The following is a 22,641-nucleotide window of genomic DNA, read 5'->3' on the forward strand; positions in this document are numbered from 1 at the left end:
ACTCCAAAAGTCAGCGATTGCCCATCTCAGCCCAGCAAGCAGGTAGAACCACTTTTGTGGTGTCTTTCATCTGGCTACCGGGGCAGTGTCAGAACTACCAACAGAACTCCTTTCTGGCACCTTCCCCGGGGGAGTTCTGCATGGGGTGTGTTTGCAACACTATCTCACCAGCCTACTCCAAAAGTCAGCGATTCCCCATCTCAGCCCAGCAAGCAGGTAGAACAACTTTTGTGGTGTCTTTCAGCTGGCTACCGGGGCAGTGGAAGAACTACCAACAGAACTCCTTTCTGGCACCTTCCCCGGTGGAGTTGTGCATGGGGTGTGTTTGGAACACTTTCTCACCAGCCGACTCCAAAAGTCAGCGATTGCCCATCTCAGCCCAGCAAGCAGGTAGAACAACTTTTGTGGTGTCTTTCATCTGGCTACCGGGGCAGTGTAAGAACTACCAACAGAACTCCTTTCTGGCACCTTCCCCGCTGGAGTTGTGCATGGGGTGTGTTTGCAACATTTTGTCACCAGCCGACTCCAAAAGTCAGCGATTCCCCATCTCAGCCCAGCAAGCAGGTAGAACCACTTTTCTGGTGTCTTTCATCAGGCTACCGGGGCAGTGGAAGAACTACCAACAGAACTCCTTTCTGGCACCTTCCCCGCTGGAGTTGTGCATGGGGTGTCTTTGGAACATTTTGTCACCAGTTGACTCCCAAAGTCAGCGATTGCCCATCTCAGCCCAGCAATCAGGTAAAACCAATTTTCTGGTGTCTTTCAGCTGGCTACCGGGGCAGTGGAAGAACTACCTACAGAACTCCTTTCTGGCACCTTCCCCGGTGGAGTTGTGCATGGGGTGTCTTTGGAACATTTTGTCAGCAGCCGACTCCCAAATTCAGCGATTGCCCATCTCAGCCCAGCAAGCAGGTAAAACCACTTTTGTGGTGTCTTTCAGCTGGCTACCGGGGCAGTGGAAGAACTACCAACAGAACTCCTTTCTGGCACCTTCCCCGGTGGAGTTGTGCATGGGGTGTGTTTGGAACATTTTGTCACCAGCTGACTCCAAAAGTCAGCGATTGCCCATCTCAGCCCAGAAAGCAGGTAGAACCACTTTCGTGGTGTCTTTCAGCTGGCTACCGGGGCAGTGGAAGAACTACCATCAGAACTCCTTTCTGGCACCTTCCCCGGTGGAGTTGTGCATGGGGTGTGTTTGGAACATTTTGTCACCAGCCGAGTCCAAAAGTCAGCGATTCCCCATCTCAGCCCAGCAAGCAGGTGGAACAACTTTTGCGGTGTCTTTCAGCTGGCTACCGGGGCAGTGGAAGAACTACCAACAGAACTCCTTTCTGGCACCTTCCCCGCTGGAGTTGTGCATGGGGTGTGTTTGGAACATTTTGTCACCAGCCGACTCCAAAAGTCAGCGATTGCCCATCTCAGCCCAGCAAGCAGGTAGAACCACTTTTGTGGTGTCTTTCATCTGGCTACCGGGGCAGTGGAAGAACTACCAACAAAACTCCTTTCTGGCACCTTCCCCGGTGGAGTTGTGCATGGGGTGTGTTTGGAACATTTTGTCACCAGCCGACTCCAAAAGTCAGCGATGCCCATCTCAGCCCAGAAAGCAGGTAGAACCACTTTTGTGGTGTCTTTCATCTGGCTACCGGGGCAGTGTAAGAACTACCTACAGAACTCCTTTCTGGCACCTTCCCTGGTGGAGTTGTGCATGGGGTGTCTTTGGAACATTTTGTCACCAGCCGATTCAAAAGTCAGCGATTCCCCATCTCAGCCCAGCAAGCAGGTAAAACCACTTTTGTGGTGTCTTTCAGCTGGCTACCGGGGCAGTGGAAGAACTACCAACAGAACTCCTTTCTGGCACCTTCCCCGCTGGAGTTGTGCATGGGGTGTGTTTGGAACATTTTGTCAGCAGCCGACTCCAAAAGTCAGCGATTCCCCATCTCATACCAGTTAGCAGGTAGCACATCTTTTGTGGTGTCTTTCAGCTGGCTACCGGGGCAGTGGAAGAACTACCAACAGAACTCCTTTCTGGCACCTTCCCCGCTGGAGTTGTGCATGGGGTGTGTTTGGAACATTTTGTCACCAGCTGACTCCAAAAGTCAGCGATTGCCCATCTCAGCCCAGAAAGCAGGTAGAACCACTTTTGTGGTGTCTTTCAGCTGGCTACCGGGGCAGTGGAAGAACAAGCAAGGGAATTCCTTTCTGGCACCTTCCCCGGTGGAGTTGTGCATGGGGTGTGTTTGGAACATTTTGTCAGCAGCCGACTCCAAAAGTCAGCGATTCCCCATCTCATACCAGTTAGCAGGTAGCACATCTTTTGTGGTGTCTTTCAGCTGGCTACCGGGGCAGTGGAAGAACTACCACCAGAACTCCTTTCTGGCACCTTCCCCGGTGGAGTTGTGCATGGGGTGTGTTTGGAACATTTTGTCACCAGCTGACTCCAAAAGTCAGCGATTGCCCATCTCAGCCCAGCAAGCAGGTAGAACCACTTTTGTGGTGTCTTTCATCTGGCTACCGGGGCAGTGGAAGAACTACCAACAGAACTCCTTTCTGGCACCTTCCCCGGTGGAGTTGTGCATGGGGTGACTTTGGAACATTTTGTCACCAGCCGACTCCAAAAGTCAGCGATTGCCCATCTCAGCCCAGCAAGCAGGTAGAACCACTTTTGTGGTGTCTTTCATCTGGCTACCGGGGCAGTGGAAGAACTACCAACAGAACTCCTTTCTGGCACCTTCCCCGGTGGAGTTGTGCATGGGGTGTGTTTGCAACACTATCTCACCAGCGTACTCCAAAAGTCAGCGATTCCCCATCTCAGCCCAGCAAGCAGGTAGAACCACTTTTGTGGTGTCTTTCAGCTGGCTACCGGGGCAGTGGAAGAACTATCAACAGAACTCCTTTCTGGCACCTTCCCCGGTGGAGTTGTGCATGGGGTGACTTTGGAACATTTTGTCACCAGCCGACTCCAAAAGTCAGCGATTGCCCATCTCAGCCCAGCAAGCAGGTAGAACCACTTTTGCGGTGTCTTTCATCTGGCTACCGGGGCAGTGGAAGAACTACCAACAGAACTCCTTTCTGGCACCTTCCCCGGTGGAGTTGTGCATGGGGTGTGTTTGCAACACTATCTCACCAGCCTACTCCAAAAGTCAGCGATTCCCCATCTCAGCCCAGCAAGCAGGTAGAACCACTTTTGTGGTGTCTTTCAGCTGGCTACCGGGGCAGTGGAAGAACTACCAACAGAACTCCTTTCTGGCACCTTCCCCGGTGGAGTTGTGCATGGGGTGACTTTGGAACATTTTGTCACCAGCCGATTCCAAAAGTCAGCGATTCCCCATCTCAGCCCAGCAAGCAGGTAGAACCACTTTTGTGGTGTCTTTCATCTGGCTACCGGGGCAGTGGAAGAACTACCATCAGAACTCCTTTCTGGCACCTTCCCCGGTGGAGTTGTGCATGGGGTGTGTTTGGAACATTTTGTCACCAGCCGACTCCAAAAGTCAGCGATTCCCCATCTCAGCCCAGCAAGCAGGTAGAACCACTTTTGGGGTGTCTTTCAGCTGGCTACCGGGGCAGTGGAAGAACTACCACCAGAACTCCTTGCTGGCACCTTCCCCGCTGGAGTTGTGCATGGGGTGTGTTTGGAACATTTTGTCACCAGCCAACTCCAAAAGTCAGCGATTCCCATCTCAGCCCAGCAAGCAGGTAGAACAACTTTTGTGGTGTCTTTCAGCTGGCTACTGGGGCAGTGGAAGAACTACCAACAGAACTCCTTGCTGGCACCTTCCCCGCTGGAGTTGTGCATGGGGTGTGTTTGGAACACTTTCTCACCAGTCTACTACAAAAGTCAGCGATTGCCCATCTCAGCCCAGCAAGCATGTAGAACCACTTTTGTGGTGTCTTTCAGCTGGCTTCCGGGGCAGTGGAAGAACTACCAACAGAACTCCTTTCTGGCACCTTCCCCGGTGGAGTTGTGCATGGGGTGACTTTGGAACATTTTGTCACCAGCCGACACCAAAAGGCAGCGATTCCCCATCTCAGCCCAGCAAGCAGGTAAAACCACTTTTGTGGTGTCTTTCAGCTGGCTACCGGGGCAGTGGAAGAACTACCAACAGAACTCCTTTCTGGCACCTTCCCTGGTGGAGTTGTGCATGGGGTGTGTTTGGAACATTTTGTCACCAGCTGACTCCCAAAATCAGCGATTGCCCATCTCTGACCAGAAAGCAGGTAGAACCACTTTTGTGGTGTCTTTCATCTGGCTACCGGGGCAGTGGAAGAACTACCAACAGAACTCCTTTCTGGCACCTTCCCCGGTGGAGTTGTGCATGGGGTGTGTTTGGAACATTTTGTCACCAGCCGACTCCAAAAGTCAGCGATTGCCCATCTCTGACCAGAAAGCAGGTAGAACCACTTTTGTGGTGTCTTTCATCTGGCTACCGGGGCAGTGTCAGAACTACCAACAGAACTCCTTTCTGGCACCTTCCCCGGTGGAGTTGTGCATGGGGTGTGTTTGGAACATTTTGTCACCAGCCGAGTCAAAAGTCAGCGATTCCCCATCTCAGCCCAGCAAGCAGGTAGAACCACTTTTGTGGTGTCTTTCAGCTGGCTACCGGGGCAGTGGAAGAACAAGCAACGGAATTCCTTTCTGGCACCTTCCCCGGTGGAGTTGTGCATGGGGTGTGTTTGGAACATTTTGTCAGCAGCCGACTCCCAAATTCAGCGATTGCCCATCTCAGCCCAGAAAGCAGGGAGAACCACTTTTGTGGTGTCTTTCAGCTGGCTACCGGGGCAGTGGAAGAACAAGCAACGGAATTCCTTTCTGGCACCTTCCCCGCTGGAGTTGTGCATGGGGTGTGTTTGGAACATTTTGTCACCAGCCGACTCCCAAATTCAGCGATTCCCCATCTCAGCCCAGCAAGCAGGTAGAACCACTTTCGTGGTGTCCTTCAGCTGGCTACCGGGGCAGTGGAAGAACTACCAACAGAACTCCTTTCTGGCACCTTCCCCGGTGGAGTTGTGCATGGGGTGACTTTGGAACATTTTGTCAGCAGCCGACTCCCAAATTCAGCGATTGCCCATCTCAGCCCAGCAAGCAGGTAGAACCACTTTTCTGGTGTCTTTCATCTGGCTACCGGGGCAGTGGAAGAACTACCACCAGAACTCCTTTCTGGCACCTTCCCCGGTGGAGTTGTGCATGGGGTGTGTTTGGAACATTTTGTCAGCAGCCGACACCAAAAGGCAGCGATTCCCCATCTCAGCCCAGCAAGCAGGTAGAACAACTTTTGTGGTGTCTTTCAGCTGGCTACCGGGGCAGTGGAAGAACTACCAACAGAACTCCTTTCTGGCACCTTCCCCGGGGGAGTTGTGCATGGGGTGTGTTTGGAACATTTTGTCACCAGCTGACTCCAAAAGTCAGCGATTGCCCATCTCAGCCCAGCAAGCAGGTAGAACCACTTTTGTGGTGTCTTTCATCTGGCTACCGGGGCAGTGTAAGAACTACCAACAGAACTCCTTTCTGGCACCTTCCCTGGTGGAGTTGTGCATGGGGTGTGTTTGGAACATTTTGTCACCAGCCTACTCCAAAAGTCAGCGATTCCCCATCTCAGCCCAGCAAGCAGGTAGAACCACTTTTGTGGTGTCCTTCAGCTGGCTACCGGGGCAGTGGAAGAACTACCATCAGAACTCCTTTCTGGCACCTTCCCCGGTGGAGTTGTGCATGGGGTGTGTTTGGAACATTTTGTCACCAGCCAACTCCAAAAGTCAGCGATTGCCCATCTCTGACCAGAAAGCAGGTAGAACCACTTTTGTGGTGTCTTTCATCTGGCTACCGGGGCAGTGTCAGAACTACCAACAGAACTCCTTTCTGGCACCTTCCCCGGTGGAGTTGTGCATGGGGTGTGTTTGGAACATTTTGTCACCAGCCGAGTCAAAAGTCAGCGATTCCCCATCTCAGCCCAGCAAGCAGGTAAAACCACTTTTGTGGTGTCTTTCAGCTGGCTACCGGGGCAGTGGAAGAACAAGCAACGGAATTCCTTTCTGGCACCTTCCCCGCTGGAGTTGTGCATGGGGTGTGTTTGCAACATTTTGTCACCAGCCGACTCCCAAATTCAGCGATTGCCCATCTCAGCCCAGCAAGCAGGTAAAACCACTTTCGTGGTGTCTTTCAGCTGGCTACCGGGGCAGTGGAAGAACTACCAACAGAACTCCTTTCTGGCACCTTCCCCGCTGGAGTTGTGCATGGGGTGTGTTTGGAACATTTTGTCACCAGCCGAGTCAAAAGTCAGCGATTGCCCATCTCAGCCCAGCAAGCAGGTAGAACCACTTTTGTGGTGTCTTTCAGCTGGCTACCGGGGCAGTGGAAGAACAAGCAACGGAATTCCTTTCTGGCACCTTCCCCGGTGGAGTTGTGCATGGGGTGTGTTTGGAACATTTTGTCACCAGCCGACTCCAAAAGTCAGCGATTGCCCATCTCAGCCCAGCAAGCAGGTAGAACCACTTTCGTGGTGTCTTTCAGCTGGCTACCGGGGCAGTGGAAGAACTACCATCAGAACTCCTTTCTGGCACCTTCCCCGGTGGAGTTGTGCATGGGGTGTGTTTGGAACATTTTGTCACCAGCCGACTCCAAAAGTCAGCGATGCCCATCTCAGCCCAGAAAGCAGGTAGAACCACTTTTGTGGTGTCTTTCAGCTGGCTATCGGGGCAGTGGAAGAACAAGCAACGGAATTCCTTTCTGGCACCTTCCCCGGTGGAGTTGTCCATGGGGTGTGTTTGGAACATTTTGTCACCAGCCAACTCCAAAAGTCAGCGATTGCCCATCTCAGCCCAGCAAGCAGGTAGAACCACTTTTGTGGTGTCTTTCATCTGGCTACCGGGGCAGTGGAAGAACTACCAACAGAACTCCTTTCTGGCACCTTCCCCGGTGGAGTTGTGCATGGGGTGACTTTGGAACATTTTGTCACCAGCCGACTCCAAAAGTCAGCGATTGCCCATCTCAGCCCAGCAAGCAGGTAGAACCACTTTTGTGGTGTCTTTCATCTGGCTACCGGGGCAGTGGAAGAACTACCAACAGAACTCCTTTCTGGCACCTTCCCCGGTGGAGTTGTGCATGGGGTGACTTTGGAACATTTTGTCAGCAGCCGACTCCCAAATTCAGCGATTGCCCATCTCAGCCCAGCAAGCAGGTAGAACCACTTTTCTGGTGTCTTTCATCTGGCTACCGGGGCAGTGGAAGAACTACCACCAGAACTCCTTTCTGGCACCTTCCCCGGTGGAGTTGTGCATGGGGTGTGTTTGGAACATTTTGTCAGCAGCCGACACCAAAAGTCAGCGATTCCCCATCTCAGCCCAGCAAGCAGGTAGAACCACTTTTGTGGTGTCTTTCAGCTGGCTACCGGGGCAGTGGAAGAACTACCAACAGAACTCCTTTCTGGCACCTTCCCCGGGGGAGTTGTGCATGGGGTGTGTTTGGAACATTTTGTCACCAGCTGACTCCAAAAGTCAGCGATTGCCCATCTCAGCCCAGCAAGCAGGTAGAACCACTTTTGTGGTGTCTTTCATCTGGCTACCGGGGCAGTGTAAGAACTACCAACAGAACTCCTTTCTGGCACCTTCCCTGGTGGAGTTGTGCATGGGGTGTGTTTGGAACATTTTGTCACCAGCCTACTCCAAAAGTCAGCGATTCCCCATCTCAGCCCAGCAAGCAGGTAGAACCACTTTTGTGGTGTCCTTCAGCTGGCTACCGGGGCAGTGGAAGAACTACCATCAGAACTCCTTTCTGGCACCTTCCCCGGTGGAGTTGTGCATGGGGTGTGTTTGGAACATTTTGTCACCAGCCAACTCCAAAAGTCAGCGATTGCCCATCTCTGACCAGAAAGCAGGTAGAACCACTTTTGTGGTGTCTTTCATCTGGCTACCGGGGCAGTGTCAGAACTACCAACAGAACTCCTTTCTGGCACCTTCCCCGGTGGAGTTGTGCATGGGGTGTGTTTGGAACATTTTGTCACCAGCCGAGTCAAAAGTCAGCGATTCCCCATCTCAGCCCAGCAAGCAGGTAAAACCACTTTTGTGGTGTCTTTCAGCTGGCTACCGGGGCAGTGGAAGAACAAGCAACGGAATTCCTTTCTGGCACCTTCCCCGCTGGAGTTGTGCATGGGGTGTGTTTGCAACATTTTGTCACCAGCCGACTCCCAAATTCAGCGATTGCCCATCTCAGCCCAGCAAGCAGGTAAAACCACTTTCGTGGTGTCTTTCAGCTGGCTACCGGGGCAGTGGAAGAACTACCAACAGAACTCCTTTCTGGCACCTTCCCCGCTGGAGTTGTGCATGGGGTGTGTTTGGAACATTTTGTCACCAGCCGAGTCAAAAGTCAGCGATTGCCCATCTCAGCCCAGCAAGCAGGTAGAACCACTTTTGTGGTGTCTTTCAGCTGGCTACCGGGGCAGTGGAAGAACAAGCAACGGAATTCCTTTCTGGCACCTTCCCCGGTGGAGTTGTGCATGGGGTGTGTTTGGAACATTTTGTCACCAGCCGACTCCAAAAGTCAGCGATTGCCCATCTCAGCCCAGCAAGCAGGTAGAACCACTTTTGTGGTGTCTTTCATCTGGCTACCGGGGCAGTGGAAGAACTACCAACAGAACTCCTTTCTGGCACCTTCCCCGGTGGAGTTGTGCATGGGGTGTGTTTGGAACATTTTGTCACCAGCCGACTCCAAAAGTCAGCGATTGCCCATCTCAGCCCAGCAAGCAGGTAGAACCACTTTTGTGGTGTCTTTCAGCTGGCTACCGGGGCAGTGGAAGAACTACCATCAGAACTCCTTTCTGGCACCTTCCCCGCTGGAGTTGTGCATGGGATGTGTTTGGAACATTTTGTCACCAGCCGAGTCAAAAGTCAGCGATTCCCCATCTCAGCCCAGCAAGCAGGTAGAACCACTTTTGTGGTGTCTTTCAGCTGGCTACCGGGGCAGTGGAAGAACAAGCAACGGAATTCCTTTCTGGCACCTTCCCCGGTGGAGTTGTGCATGGCGTGTGTTTGGAACATTTTGTCACCAGCCGACTCCAAAAGTCAGCGATTGCCCATCTCAGCCCAGCAAGCAGGTAGAACCACTTTCGTGGTGTCTTTCAGCTGGCTACCGGGGCAGTGGAAGAACTACCATCAGAACTCCTTTCTGGCACCTTCCCCGGTGGAGTTGTGCATGGGGTGTGTTTGGAACATTTTGTCACCAGCCGACTCCAAAAGTCAGCGATGCCCATCTCAGCCCAGAAAGCAGGTAGAACCACTTTTGTGGTGTCTTTCAGCTGGCTATCGGGGCAGTGGAAGAACAAGCAACGGAATTCCTTTCTGGCACCTTCCCCGGTGGAGTTGTGCATGGGGTGTGTTTGGAACATTTTGTCACCAGCCAACTCCAAAAGTCAGCGATTGCCCATCTCAGCCCAGCAAGCAGGTAGAACCACTTTTGTGGTGTCTTTCATCTGGCTACCGGGGCAGTGGAAGAACTACCAACAGAACTCCTTTCTGGCACCTTCCCCGGTGGAGTTGTGCATGGGGTGACTTTGGAACATTTTGTCACCAGCCGACTCCAAAAGTCAGCGATTGCCCATCTCAGCCCAGCAAGCAGGTAGAACCACTTTTGTGGTGTCTTTCATCTGGCTACCGGGGCAGTGGAAGAACTACCAACAGAACTCCTTTCTGGCACCTTCCCCGGTGGAGTTGTGCATGGGGTGTGTTTGCAACACTATCTCACCAGCGTACTCCAAAAGTCAGCGATTCCCCATCTCAGCCCAGCAAGCAGGTAGAACCACTTTTGTGGTGTCTTTCAGCTGGCTACCGGGGCAGTGGAAGAACTACCAACAGAACTCCTTTCTGGCACCTTCCCCGGTGGAGTTGTGCATGGGGTGACTTTGGAACATTTTGTCACCAGCCGACTCCAAAAGTCAGCGATTGCCCATCTCAGCCCAGCAAGCAGGTAGAACCACTTTTGCGGTGTCTTTCATCTGGCTACCGGGGCAGTGGAAGAACTACCAACAGAACTCCTTTCTGGCACCTTCCCCGGTGGAGTTGTGCATGGGGTGTGTTTGCAACACTATCTCACCAGCCTACTCCAAAAGTCAGCGATTCCCCATCTCAGCCCAGCAAGCAGGTAGAACCACTTTTGTGGTGTCTTTCAGCTGGCTACCGGGGCAGTGGAAGAACTACCAACAGAACTCCTTTCTGGCACCTTCCCCGGTGGAGTTGTGCATGGGGTGTGTTTGGAACATTTTGTCACCAGCCGATTCCAAAAGTCAGCGATTCCCCATCTCAGCCCAGCAAGCAGGTAGAACCACTTTTGTGGTGTCTTTCATCTGGCTACCGGGGCAGTGGAAGAACTACCATCAGAACTCCTTTCTGGCACCTTCCCCGGTGGAGTTGTGCATGGGGTGTGTTTGGAACATTTTGTCACCAGCCGACTCCAAAAGTCAGCGATTCCCCATCTCAGCCCAGCAAGCAGGTAGAACCACTTTTGGGGTGTCTTTCAGCTGGCTACCGGGGCAGTGGAAGAACTACCACCAGAACTCCTTGCTGGCACCTTCCCCGCTGGAGTTGTGCATGGGGTGTGTTTGGAACATTTTGTCACCAGCCAACTCCAAAAGTCAGCGATTCCCATCTCAGCCCAGCAAGCAGGTAGAACAACTTTTGTGGTGTCTTTCAGCTGGCTACTGGGGCAGTGGAAGAACTACCAACAGAACTCCTTGCTGGCACCTTCCCCGCTGGAGTTGTGCATGGGGTGTGTTTGGAACACTTTCTCACCAGTCTACTACAAAAGTCAGCGATTGCCCATCTCAGCCCAGCAAGCATGTAGAACCACTTTTGTGGTGTCTTTCAGCTGGCTTCCGGGGCAGTGGAAGAACTACCAACAGAACTCCTTTCTGGCACCTTCCCCGGTGGAGTTGTGCATGGGGTGACTTTGGAACATTTTGTCACCAGCCGACACCAAAAGGCAGCGATTCCCCATCTCAGCCCAGCAAGCAGGTAAAACCACTTTTGTGGTGTCTTTCAGCTGGCTACCGGGGCAGTGGAAGAACTACCAACAGAACTCCTTTCTGGCACCTTCCCTGGTGGAGTTGTGCATGGGGTGTGTTTGGAACATTTTGTCACCAGCTGACTCCCAAAATCAGCGATTGCCCATCTCTGACCAGAAAGCAGGTAGAACCACTTTTGTGGTGTCTTTCATCTGGCTACCGGGGCAGTGGAAGAACTACCAACAGAACTCCTTTCTGGCACCTTCCCCGGTGGAGTTGTGCATGGGGTGTGTTTGGAACATTTTGTCACCAGCCGACTCCAAAAGTCAGCGATTGCCCATCTCTGACCAGAAAGCAGGTAGAACCACTTTTGTGGTGTCTTTCATCTGGCTACCGGGGCAGTGGAAGAACAAGCAACGGAATTCCTTTCTGGCACCTTCCCCGGTGGAGTTGTGCATGGGGTGTGTTTGGAACATTTTGTCACCAGCCGAGTCAAAAGTCAGCGATTCCCCATCTCAGCCCAGCAAGCAGGTAAAACCACTTTTGTGGTGTCTTTCATCTGGCTACCGGGGCAGTGGAAGAACAAGCAATGGAATTCCTTTCTGGCACCTTCCCCGCTGGAGTTGTGCATGGGGTGTGTTTGCAACATTTTGTCACCAGCCGACTCCCAAATTCAGCGATTGCCCATCTCAGCCCAGCAAGCAGGTAAAACCACTTTCGTGGTGTCTTTCAGCTGGCTACCGGGGCAGTGGAAGAACTACCAACAGAACTCCTTTCTGGCACCTTCCCCGCTGGAGTTGTGCATGGGGTGTGTTTGGAACATTTTGTCACCAGCCGAGTCAAAAGTCAGCGATTGCCCATCTCAGCCCAGCAAGCAGGTAGAACCACTTTTGTGGTGTCTTTCAGCTGGCTACCGGGGCAGTGGAAGAACAAGCAACGGAATTCCTTTCTGGCACCTTCCCCGGTGGAGTTGTGCATGGGGTGTGTTTGGAACATTTTGTCACCAGCCGACTCCAAAAGTCAGCGATTGCCCATCTCAGCCCAGCAAGCAGGTAGAACCACTTTTGTGGTGTCTTTCAGCTGGCTACCGGGGCAGTGGAAGAACTACCATCAGAACTCCTTTCTGGCACCTTCCCCGCTGGAGTTGTGCATGGGATGTGTTTGGAACATTTTGTCACCAGCCGAGTCAAAAGTCAGCGATTCCCCATCTCAGCCCAGCAAGCAGGTAGAACCACTTTTGTGGTGTCTTTCAGCTGGCTACCGGGGCAGTGGAAGAACAAGCAACGGAATTCCTTTCTGGCACCTTCCCCGGTGGAGTTGTGCATGGCGTGTGTTTGGAACATTTTGTCACCAGCCGACTCCAAAAGTCAGCGATTGCCCATCTCAGCCCAGCAAGCAGGTAGAACCACTTTCGTGGTGTCTTTCAGCTGGCTACCGGGGCAGTGGAAGAACTACCATCAGAACTCCTTTCTGGCACCTTCCCCGGTGGAGTTGTGCATGGGGTGTGTTTGGAACATTTTGTCACCAGCCGACTCCAAAAGTCAGCGATGCCCATCTCAGCCCAGAAAGCAGGTAGAACCACTTTTGTGGTGTCTTTCAGCTGGCTATCGGGGCAGTGGAAGAACAAGCAACGGAATTCCTTTCTGGCACCTTCCCCGGTGGAGTTGTCCATGGGGTGTGTTTGGAACATTTTGTCACCAGCCAACTCCAAAAGTCAGCGATTGCCCATCTCAGCCCAGCAAGCAGGTAGAACCACTTTTGTGGTGTCTTTCATCTGGCTACCGGGGCAGTGGAAGAACTACCAACAGAACTCCTTTCTGGCACCTTCCCCGGTGGAGTTGTGCATGGGGTGACTTTGGAACATTTTGTCACCAGCCGACTCCAAAAGTCAGCGATTGCCCATCTCAGCCCAGCAAGCAGGTAGAACCACTTTTGTGGTGTCTTTCATCTGGCTACCGGGGCAGTGGAAGAACTACCAACAGAACTCCTTTCTGGCACCTTCCCCGGTGGAGTTGTGCATGGGGTGTGTTTGCAACACTATCTCACCAGCGTACTCCAAAAGTCAGCGATTGCCCATCTCAGCCCAGCAAGCAGGTAGAACCACTTTTGTGGTGTCTTTCATCTGGCTACCGGGGCAGTGGAAGAACTACCAACAGAACTCCTTTCTGGCACCTTCCCCGGTGGAGTTGTGCATGGGGTGACTTTGGAACATTTTGTCACCAGCCGACTCCAAAAGTCAGCGATTGCCCATCTCAGCCCAGCAAGCAGGTAGAACCACTTTTGCGGTGTCTTTCATCTGGCTACCGGGGCAGTGGAAGAACTACCAACAGAACTCCTTTCTGGCACCTTCCCCGGTGGAGTTGTGCATGGGGTGTGTTTGGAACATTTTGTCACCAGCCGACTCCAAAAGTCAGCGATTGCCCATCTCAGCCCAGCAAGCAGGTAGAACCACTTTTGTGGTGTCTTTCATCTGGCTACCGGGGCAGTGGAAGAACTACCAACAGAACTCCTTTCTGGCACCTTCCCCGGGGGAGTTGTGCATGGGGTGTGTTTGGAACATTTTGTCACCAGCCGACTCCAAAAGTCAGCGATTGCCCATCTCAGCCCAGCAAGCAGGTAGAACCACTTTTGTGGTGTCTTTCATCTGGCTACCGGGGCAGTGGAAGAACTACCATAAGAACTCCTTTCTGGCACCTTCCCCGGTGGAGTTGTGCATGGGGTGTGTTTGGAACATTTTGTCACCAGCCGACTCCAAAAGTCAGCGATTCCCCATCTCAGCCCAGCAAGCAGGTAGAACCACTTTTGGGGTGTCTTTCAGCTGGCTACCGGGGCAGTGGAAGAACTACCACCAGAACTCCTTTCTGGCACCTTCCCCGCTGGAGTTGTGCATGGGGTGTGTTTGGAACATTTTGTCACCAGCCAACTCCAAAAGTCAGCGATTCCCATCTCAGCCCAGCAAGCAGGTAGAACAACTTTTGTGGTGTCTTTCAGCTGGCTACTGGGGCAGTGGAAGAACTACCAACAGAACTCCTTGCTGGCACCTTCCCCGGTGGAGTTGTGCATGGGGTGTGTTTGGAACATTTTGTCACCAGCCAACTCCAAAAGTCAGCGATTGCCCATCTCTGACCAGAAAGCAGGTAGAACCACTTTTGTGGTGTCTTTCATCTGGCTACCGGGGCAGTGTCAGAACTACCAACAGAACTCCTTTCTGGCACCTTCCCCGGTGGAGTTGTGCATGGGGTGTGTTTGGAACATTTTGTCACCAGCCGACTCCAAAAGTCAGCGATTCCCCATCTCAGCCCAGCAAGCAGGTAGAACCACTTTTGTGGTGTCTTTCATCTGGCTACCGGGGCAGTGGAAGAACAAGCAACGGAATTCCTTTCTGGCACCTTCCCCGCTGGAGTTGTGCATGGGGTGTGTTTGCAACATTTTGTCACCAGCCGACTCCCAAATTCAGCGATTGCCCATCTCAGCCCAGCAAGCAGGTAAAACCACTTTCGTGGTGTCTTTCAGCTGGCTACCGGGGCAGTGGAAGAACTACCAACAGAACTCCTTTCTGGCACCTTCCCCGCTGGAGTTGTGCATGGGGTGTGTTTGGAACATTTTGTCACCAGCCGAGTCAAAAGTCAGCGATTGCCCATCTCAGCCCAGCAAGCAGGTAGAACCACTTTTGTGGTGTCTTTCAGCTGGCTACCGGGGCAGTGGAAGAACAAGCAACGGAATTCCTTTCTGGCACCTTCCCCGGTGGAGTTGTGCATGGGGTGTGTTTGGAACATTTTGTCACCAGCCGACTCCAAAAGTCAGCGATTGCCCATCTCAGCCCAGCAAGCAGGTAGAACCACTTTTGTGGTGTCTTTCATCTGGCTACCGGGGCAGTGGAAGAACTACCAACAGAACTCCTTTCTGGCACCTTCCCCGGTGGAGTTGTGCATGGGGTGTGTTTGGAACATTTTGTCACCAGCCGACTCCAAAAGTCAGCGATTGCCCATCTCAGCCCAGCAAGCAGGTAGAACCACTTTTGTGGTGTCTTTCAGATGGCTTACCGGGGCAGTGGAAGAACTACCACCAGAACTCCTTTCTGGCACCTTCCCCGGTGGAGTTGTGCATGGGGTGTGTTTGGAACATTTTGTCACCAGCCGAGTCAAAAGTCAGCGATTCCCCATCTCAGCCCAGCAAGCAGGTAGAACAACTTTTGTGGTGTCTTTCAGCTGGCTACCGGGGCAGTGGAAGAACTACCAACAGAACTCCTTTCTGGCACCTTCCCCGGTGGAGTTGTGCATGGGGTGTGTTTGGAACACTTTCTCACCAGCCGACTCCAAAAGTCAGCGATTGCCCATCTCAGCCCAGCAAGCAGGTAGAACAACTTTTGTGGTGTCTTTCATCTGGCTACCGGGGCAGTGTAAGAACTACCAACAGAACTCCTTTCTGGCACCTTCCCCGCTGGAGTTGTGCATGGGGTGTGTTTGCAACATTTTGTCACCAGCCGACTCCAAAAGTCAGCGATTCCCCATCTCAGCCCAGCAAGCAGGTAGAACCACTTTTGCGGTGTCTTTCATCTGGCTACCGGGGCAGTGGAAGAACTACCAACAGAACTCCTTTCTGGCACCTTCCCCGGTGGAGTTGTGCATGGGGTGTCTTTGGAACATTTTGTCACCAGCCGATTCCAAAAGTCAGCGATTGCCCATCTCAGCCCAGCAAGCAGGTAAAACCAATTTTCTGGTGTCTTTCAGCTGGCTTCCGGGGCAGTGGAAGAACTACCTACAGAACTCCTTTCTGGCACCTTCCCCGGTGGAGTTTTGCATGGGGTGTCTTTGGAACATTTTGTCAGCAGCCGACTCCCAAAGTCAGCGATTCCCCATCTCAGCCCAGCAAGCAGGTAGAACCACTTTTGTGGTGTCTTTCAGCTGGCTACCGGGGCAGTGGAAGAACTACCAACAGAACTCCTTTCTGGCACCTTCCCCGCTGGAGTTGTGCATGGGGTGTGTTTGGAACATTTTGTCACCAGCTGACTCCAAAAGTCAGCGATTGCCCATCTCAGCCCAGAAAGCAGGTAGAACCACTTTTGTGGTGTCTTTCAGCTGGCTACCGGGGCAGTGGAAGAACAAGCAAGGGAATTCCTTTCTGGCACCTTCCCCGGTGGAGTTGTGCATGGGGTGTGTTTGGAACATTTTGTCAGCAGCCGACTCCAAAAGTCAGCGATTCCCCATCTCATACCAGTTAGCAGGTAGCACATCTTTTGTGGTGTCTTTCAGCTGGCTACCGGGGCAGTGGAAGAACTACCACCAGAACTCCTTTCTGGCACCTTCCCCGGTGGAGTTGTAGATGGGGTGTGTTATGAACATTTTGTCACCAGCCGAGTCAAAAGTCAGCGATTCCCCATCTCAGCCCAGCAAGCAGGTAGAACCACTTTTCTGGTGTCTTTCATCTGGCTTCCGGGGCAGTGTAAGAACTACCACCAGAACTCCTTTCTGGCACCTTCCCCGGTGGAGTTGTCCATGGGGTGACTTTGGAACATTTTGTCAGCAGCCAACTCCCAAATTCAGCGATTGCCCATCTCAGCCCAGCAAGCAGGTAGAACCACTTTTCTGGTGTCTTTCATCTGGCTACCGGGGCAGTGGAAGAACTACCAACAGAACTCCTTTCTGGCACCTTCCCTGGTGGAGTTGTGCATGGGGTGTGTTTGGAACATTTTGTCACCAGCCTACTCCAAAAGTCAGCGATTCCCCATCTCAGCCCAGCAAGCAGGTAGAACCACTTTTGTGGTGTCCTTCAGCTGGCTACCGGGGCAGTGGAAGAACTACCATCAGAACTCCTTTCTGGCACCTTCCCCGGTGGAGTTGTGCATGGGGTGTGTTTGGAACATTTTGTCACCAGCCAACTCCAAAAGTCAGCGATTGCCCATCTCTGACCAGAAAGCAGGTAGAACCACTTTTGTGGTGTCTTTCATCTGGCTACCGGGGCAGTGTCAGAACTACCAACAGAACTCCTTTCTGGCACCTTCCCCGGTGGAGTTGTGCATGGGGTGTGTTTGGAACATTTTGTCACCAGCCGAGTCAAAAGTCAGCGATTCCCCATCTCAGCCCAGCAAGCAGGTAAAACCACTTTTGTGGTGTCTTTCATCTGGCTACCGGGGCAGTGGAAGAACAAGCAACGGAATTCCTTTCTGGCACCTTCCCCGCTGGAGTTGTGCATGGGGTGTGTTTGGAACATTTTGTCACCAGCCGACTCCCAAATTCAGCGATTGCCCATCTCAGCCCAGCAAGCAGGTAAAACCACTTTCGTGGTGTCTTTCAGCTGGCTACCGGGGCAGTGGAAGAACTACCAACAGAACTCCTTTCTGGCACCTTCCCCGCTGGAGTTGTGCATGGGGTGTGTTTGGAACATTTTGTCACCAGCCGAGTCAAAAGTCAGCGATTGCCCATCTCAGCCCAGCAAGCAGGTAGAACCACTTTTGTGGTGTCTTTCAGCTGGCTACCGGGGCAGTGGAAGAACAAGCAACGGAATTCCTTTCTGGCACCTTCCCCGGTTGAGTTGTGCATGGGGTGTGTTTGGAACATTTTGTCACCAGCCGACTCCAAAAGTCAGCGATTGCCCATCTCAGCCCAGCAAGCAGGTAGAACCACTTTTGTGGTGTCTTTCATCTGGCTACCGGGGCAGTGGAAGAACTACCAACAGAACTCCTTTCTGGCACCTTCCCCGGTGGAGTTGTGCATGGGGTGTGTTTGGAACATTTTGTCACCAGCCGACTCCAAAAGTCAGCGATTGCCCATCTCAGCCCAGCAAGCAGGTAGAACCACTTTTGTGGTGTCTTTCAGCTGGCTACCGGGGCAGTGGAAGAACTACCATCAGAACTCCTTTCTGGCACCTTCCCCGCTGGAGTTGTGCATGGGATGTGTTTGGAACATTTTGTCACCAGCCGAGTCAAAAGTCAGCGATTCCCCATCTCAGCCCAGCAAGCAGGTAGAACCACTTTTGTGGTGTCTTTCAGCTGGCTACCGGGGCAGTGGAAGAACAAGCAACGGAATTCCTTTCTGGCACCTTCCCCGGTGGAGTTGTGCATGGCGTGTGTTTGGAACATTTTGTCACCAGCCGACTCCAAAAGTCAGCGATTGCCCATCTCAGCCCAGCAAGCAGGTAGAACCACTTTCGTGGTGTCTTTCAGCTGGCTACCGGGGCAGTGGAAGAACTACCATCAGAACTCCTTTCTGGCACCTTCCCCGGTGGAGTTGTGCATGGGGTGTGTTTGGAACATTTTGTCACCAGCCGACTCCAAAAGTCAGCGATGCCCATCTCAGCCCAGAAAGCAGGTAGAACCACTTTTGTGGTGTCTTTCAGCTGGCTATCGGGGCAGTGGAAGAACAAGCAACGGAATTCCTTTCTGGCACCTTCCCCGGTGGAGTTGTCCATGGGGTGTGTTTGGAACATTTTGTCACCAGCCAACTCCAAAAGTCAGCGATTGCCCATCTCAGCCCAGCAAGCAGGTAGAACCACTTTTGTGGTGTCTTTCATCTGGCTACCGGGGCAGTGGAAGAACTACCAACAGAACTCCTTTCTGGCACCTTCCCCGGTGGAGTTGTGCATGGGGTGACTTTGGAACATTTTGTCACCAGCCGACTCCAAAAGTCAGCGATTGCCCATCTCAGCCCAGCAAGCAGGTAGAACCACTTTTGTGGTGTCTTTCATCTGGCTACCGGGGCAGTGGAAGAACTACCAACAGAACTCCTTTCTGGCACCTTCCCCGGTGGAGTTGTGCATGGGGTGTGTTTGCAACACTATCTCACCAGCGTACTCCAAAAGTCAGCGATTCCCCATCTCAGCCCAGCAAGCAGGTAGAACCACTTTTGTGGTGTCTTTCAGCTGGCTACCGGGGCAGTGGAAGAACTACCAACAGAACTCCTTTCTGGCACCTTCCCCGGTGGAGTTGTGCATGGGGTGACTTTGGAACATTTTGTCACCAGCCGACTCCAAAAGTCAGCGATTGCCCATCTCAGCCCAGCAAGCAGGTAGAACCACTTTTGCGGTGTCTTTCATCTGGCTACCGGGGCAGTGGAAGAACTACCAACAGAACTCCTTTCTGGCACCTTCCCCGGTGGAGTTGTGCATGGGGTGTGTTTGCAACACTATCTCACCAGCCTACTCCAAAAGTCAGCGATTCCCCATCTCAGCCCAGCAAGCAGGTAGAACCACTTTTGTGGTGTCTTTCAGCTGGCTACCGGGGCAGTGGAAGAACTACCAACAGAACTCCTTTCTGGCACCTTCCCCGGTGGAGTTGTGCATGGGGTGTGTTTGGAACATTTTGTCACCAGCCGATTCCAAAAGTCAGCGATTCCCCATCTCAGCCCAGCAAGCAGGTAGAACCACTTTTGTGGTGTCTTTCATCTGGCTACCGGGGCAGTGGAAGAACTACCATCAGAACTCCTTTCTGGCACCTTCCCCGGTGGAGTTGTGCATGGGGTGTGTTTGGAACATTTTGTCACCAGCCGACTCCAAAAGTCAGCGATTCCCCATCTCAGCCCAGCAAGCAGGTAGAACCACTTTTGGGGTGTCTTTCAGCTGGCTACCGGGGCAGTGGAAGAACTACCACCAGAACTCCTTGCTGGCACCTTCCCCGCTGGAGTTGTGCATGGGGTGTGTTTGGAACATTTTGTCACCAGCCAACTCCAAAAGTCAGCGATTCCCATCTCAGCCCAGCAAGCAGGTAGAACAACTTTTGTGGTGTCTTTCAGCTGGCTACTGGGGCAGTGGAAGAACTACCAACAGAACTCCTTTCTGGCACCTTCCCCGCTGGAGTTGTGCATGGGGTGTGTTTGGAACACTTTCTCACCAGTCTACTACAAAAGTCAGCGATTGCCCATCTCAGCCCAGCAAGCATGTAAAACCACTTTTGTGGTGTCTTTCAGCTGGCTACCGGGGCAGTGGAAGAACTACCAACAGAACTCCTTTCTGGCACCTTCCCTGGTGGAGTTGTGCATGGGGTGTGTTTGGAACATTTTGTCACCAGCTGACTCCCAAAATCAGCGATTGCCCATCTCAGCCCAGAAAGCAGGTAGAACCACTTTTGTGGTGTCTTTCATCTGGCTACCGGGGCAGTGTCAGAACTACCAACAGAACTCCTTTCTGGCACCTTCCCCGGGGGAGTTGTGCATGGGGTGTGTTTGGAACATTTTGTCACCAGCCGACTCCAAAAGTCAGCGATTGCCCATCTCAGCCCAGCAAGCAGGTAGAACCACTTTTGTGGTGTCTTTCAGCTGGCTACCGGGGCAGTGTCAGAACTACCAACAGAACTCCTTTCTGGCACCTTCCCCGGGGGAGTTCTGCATGGGGTGTGTTTGCAACACTATCTCACCAGCCTACTCCCAAAGTCAGCGATTCCCCATCTCAGCCCAGCAAGCAGGTAGAACCACTTTTGTGGTGTCTTTCAGCTGGCTACCGGGGCAGTGGAAGAACTACCAACAGAACTCCTTTCTGGCACCTTCCCCGGTGGAGTTGTGCATGGGGTGTCTTTGGAACATTTTGTCACCAGCCGATTCCAAAAGTCAGCGATTGCCCATCTCAGCCCAGCAAGCAGGTAGAACAACTTTTGTAGTGTCTTTCAGCTGGCTACCGGGGCAGTGGAAGAACTCCCAAGAGAACTCCTTTCTGGCACCTTCCCCGGTGGAGTTGTGCATGGGGTGTGTTTGGAACATTTTGTCACCAGCCGACTCCAAAAGTCAGCGGTTCCCCATCTCAGCCCAGCAAGCAGGTAGAACCACTTTTGTGGTGTCTTTCAGATGGCTTACCGGGGCAGTGGAAGAACTACCACCAGAACTCCTTTCTGGCACCTTCCCCGGTGGAGTTGTGCATGGGGTGTGTTTGGAACATTTTGTCACCAGCCGAGTCAAAAGTCAGCGATTCCCCATCTCAGCCCAGCAAGCAGGTAGAACAACTTTTGTGGTGTCTTTCATCTGGCTACCGGGGCAGTGTAAGAACTACCAACAGAACTCCTTTCTGGCACCTTCCCCGCTGGAGTTGTGCATGGGGTGTGTTTGCAACATTTTGTCACCAGCCGACTCCAAAAGTCAGCGATTCCCCATCTCAGCCCAGCAAGCAGGTAGAACCACTTTTCTGGTGTCTTTCATCTGGCTACCGGGGCAGTGGAAGAACTACCAACAGAACTCCTTTCTGGCACCTTCCCCGGTGGAGTTGTGCATGGGGTGTCTTTGGAACATTTTGTCACCAGCCGATTCCAAAAGTCAGCGATTGCCCATCTCAGCCCAGCAAGCAGGTAAAACCAATTTTCTGGTGTCTTTCAGCTGGCTACCGGGGCAGTGGAAGAACTACCTACAGAACTCCTTTCTGGCACCTTCCCCGGTGGAGTTTTGCATGGGGTGTCTTTGGAACATTTTGTCAGCAGCCGACTCCCAAAGTCAGCGATTCCCCATCTCAGCCCAGCAAGCAGGTAGAACCACTTTTGTGGTGTCTTTCAGCTGGCTACCGGGGCAGTGGAAGAACTACCAACAGAACTCCTTTCTGGCACCTTCCCCGCTGGAGTTGTGCATGGGGTGTGTTTGGAACATTTTGTCACCAGCTGACTCCAAAAGTCAGCGATTGCCCATCTCAGCCCAGAAAGCAGGTAGAACCACTTTTGTGGTGTCTTTCAGCTGGCTACCGGGGCAGTGGAAGAACAAGCAAGGGAATTCCTTTCTGGCACCTTTCCCGGTGGAGTTGTGCATGGGGTGTGTTTGGAACATTTTGTCAGCAGCCGACTCCAAAAGTCAGCGATTCCCCATCTCATACCAGTTAGCAGGTAGCACATCTTTTGTGGTGTCTTTCAGCTGGCTACCGGGGCAGTGGAAGAACTACCACCAGAACTCCTTTCTGGCACCTTCCCCGGTGGAGTTGTAGATGGGGTGTGTTATGAACATTTTGTCACCAGCCGAGTCAAAAGTCAGCGATTCCCCATCTCAGCCCAGCAAGCAGGTAGAACCACTTTTCTGGTGTCTTTCATCTGGCTTCCGGGGCAGTGTAAGAACTACCACCAGAACTCCTTTCTGGCACCTTCCCCGGTGGAGTTGTCCATGGGGTGACTTTGGAACATTTTGTCAGCAGCCGACTCCCAAATTCAGCGATTGCCCATCTCAGCCCAGCAAGCAGGTAGAACCACTTTTCTGGTGTCTTTCATCTGGCTTCCGGGGCAGTGGAAGAACTACCAACAGAACTCCTTTCTGGCACCTTCCCCGGTGGAGTTGTGCATGGGGTGTGTTTGGAACATTTTGTCACCAGCCGACTCCAAAAGTCAGCGATTGCCCATCTCAGCCCAGCAAGCTGGTAGAACCACTTTCGTGGTGTCTTTCAGCTGGCTACCGGGGCAGTGTAAGAACTACCACCAGAACTCCTTTCTGGCACCTTCCCCGGTGGAGTTGTCCATGGGGTGACTTTGGAACATTTTGTCAGCAGCCGACTCCCAAATTCAGCGATTCCCCATCTCAGCCCAGCAAGCAGGTAGAACCACTTTTCTGGTGTCTTTCATCTGGCTTCCGGGGCAGTGGAAGAACTACCAACAGAACTCCTTTCTGGCACCTTTCCCGGTGGAGTTGTGCATGGGGTGACTTTGGAACATTTTGTCAGCAGCCGACTCCCAAATTCAGCGATTGCCCATCTCAGCCCAGAAAGCAGGGAG

The sequence above is a fragment of the Falco punctatus genome, assembly GCF_963210335.1.
Source record: "Falco punctatus genome assembly, contig: scaffold_31, whole genome shotgun sequence".
Taxonomy (NCBI): domain Eukaryota; kingdom Metazoa; phylum Chordata; class Aves; order Falconiformes; family Falconidae; genus Falco; species Falco punctatus.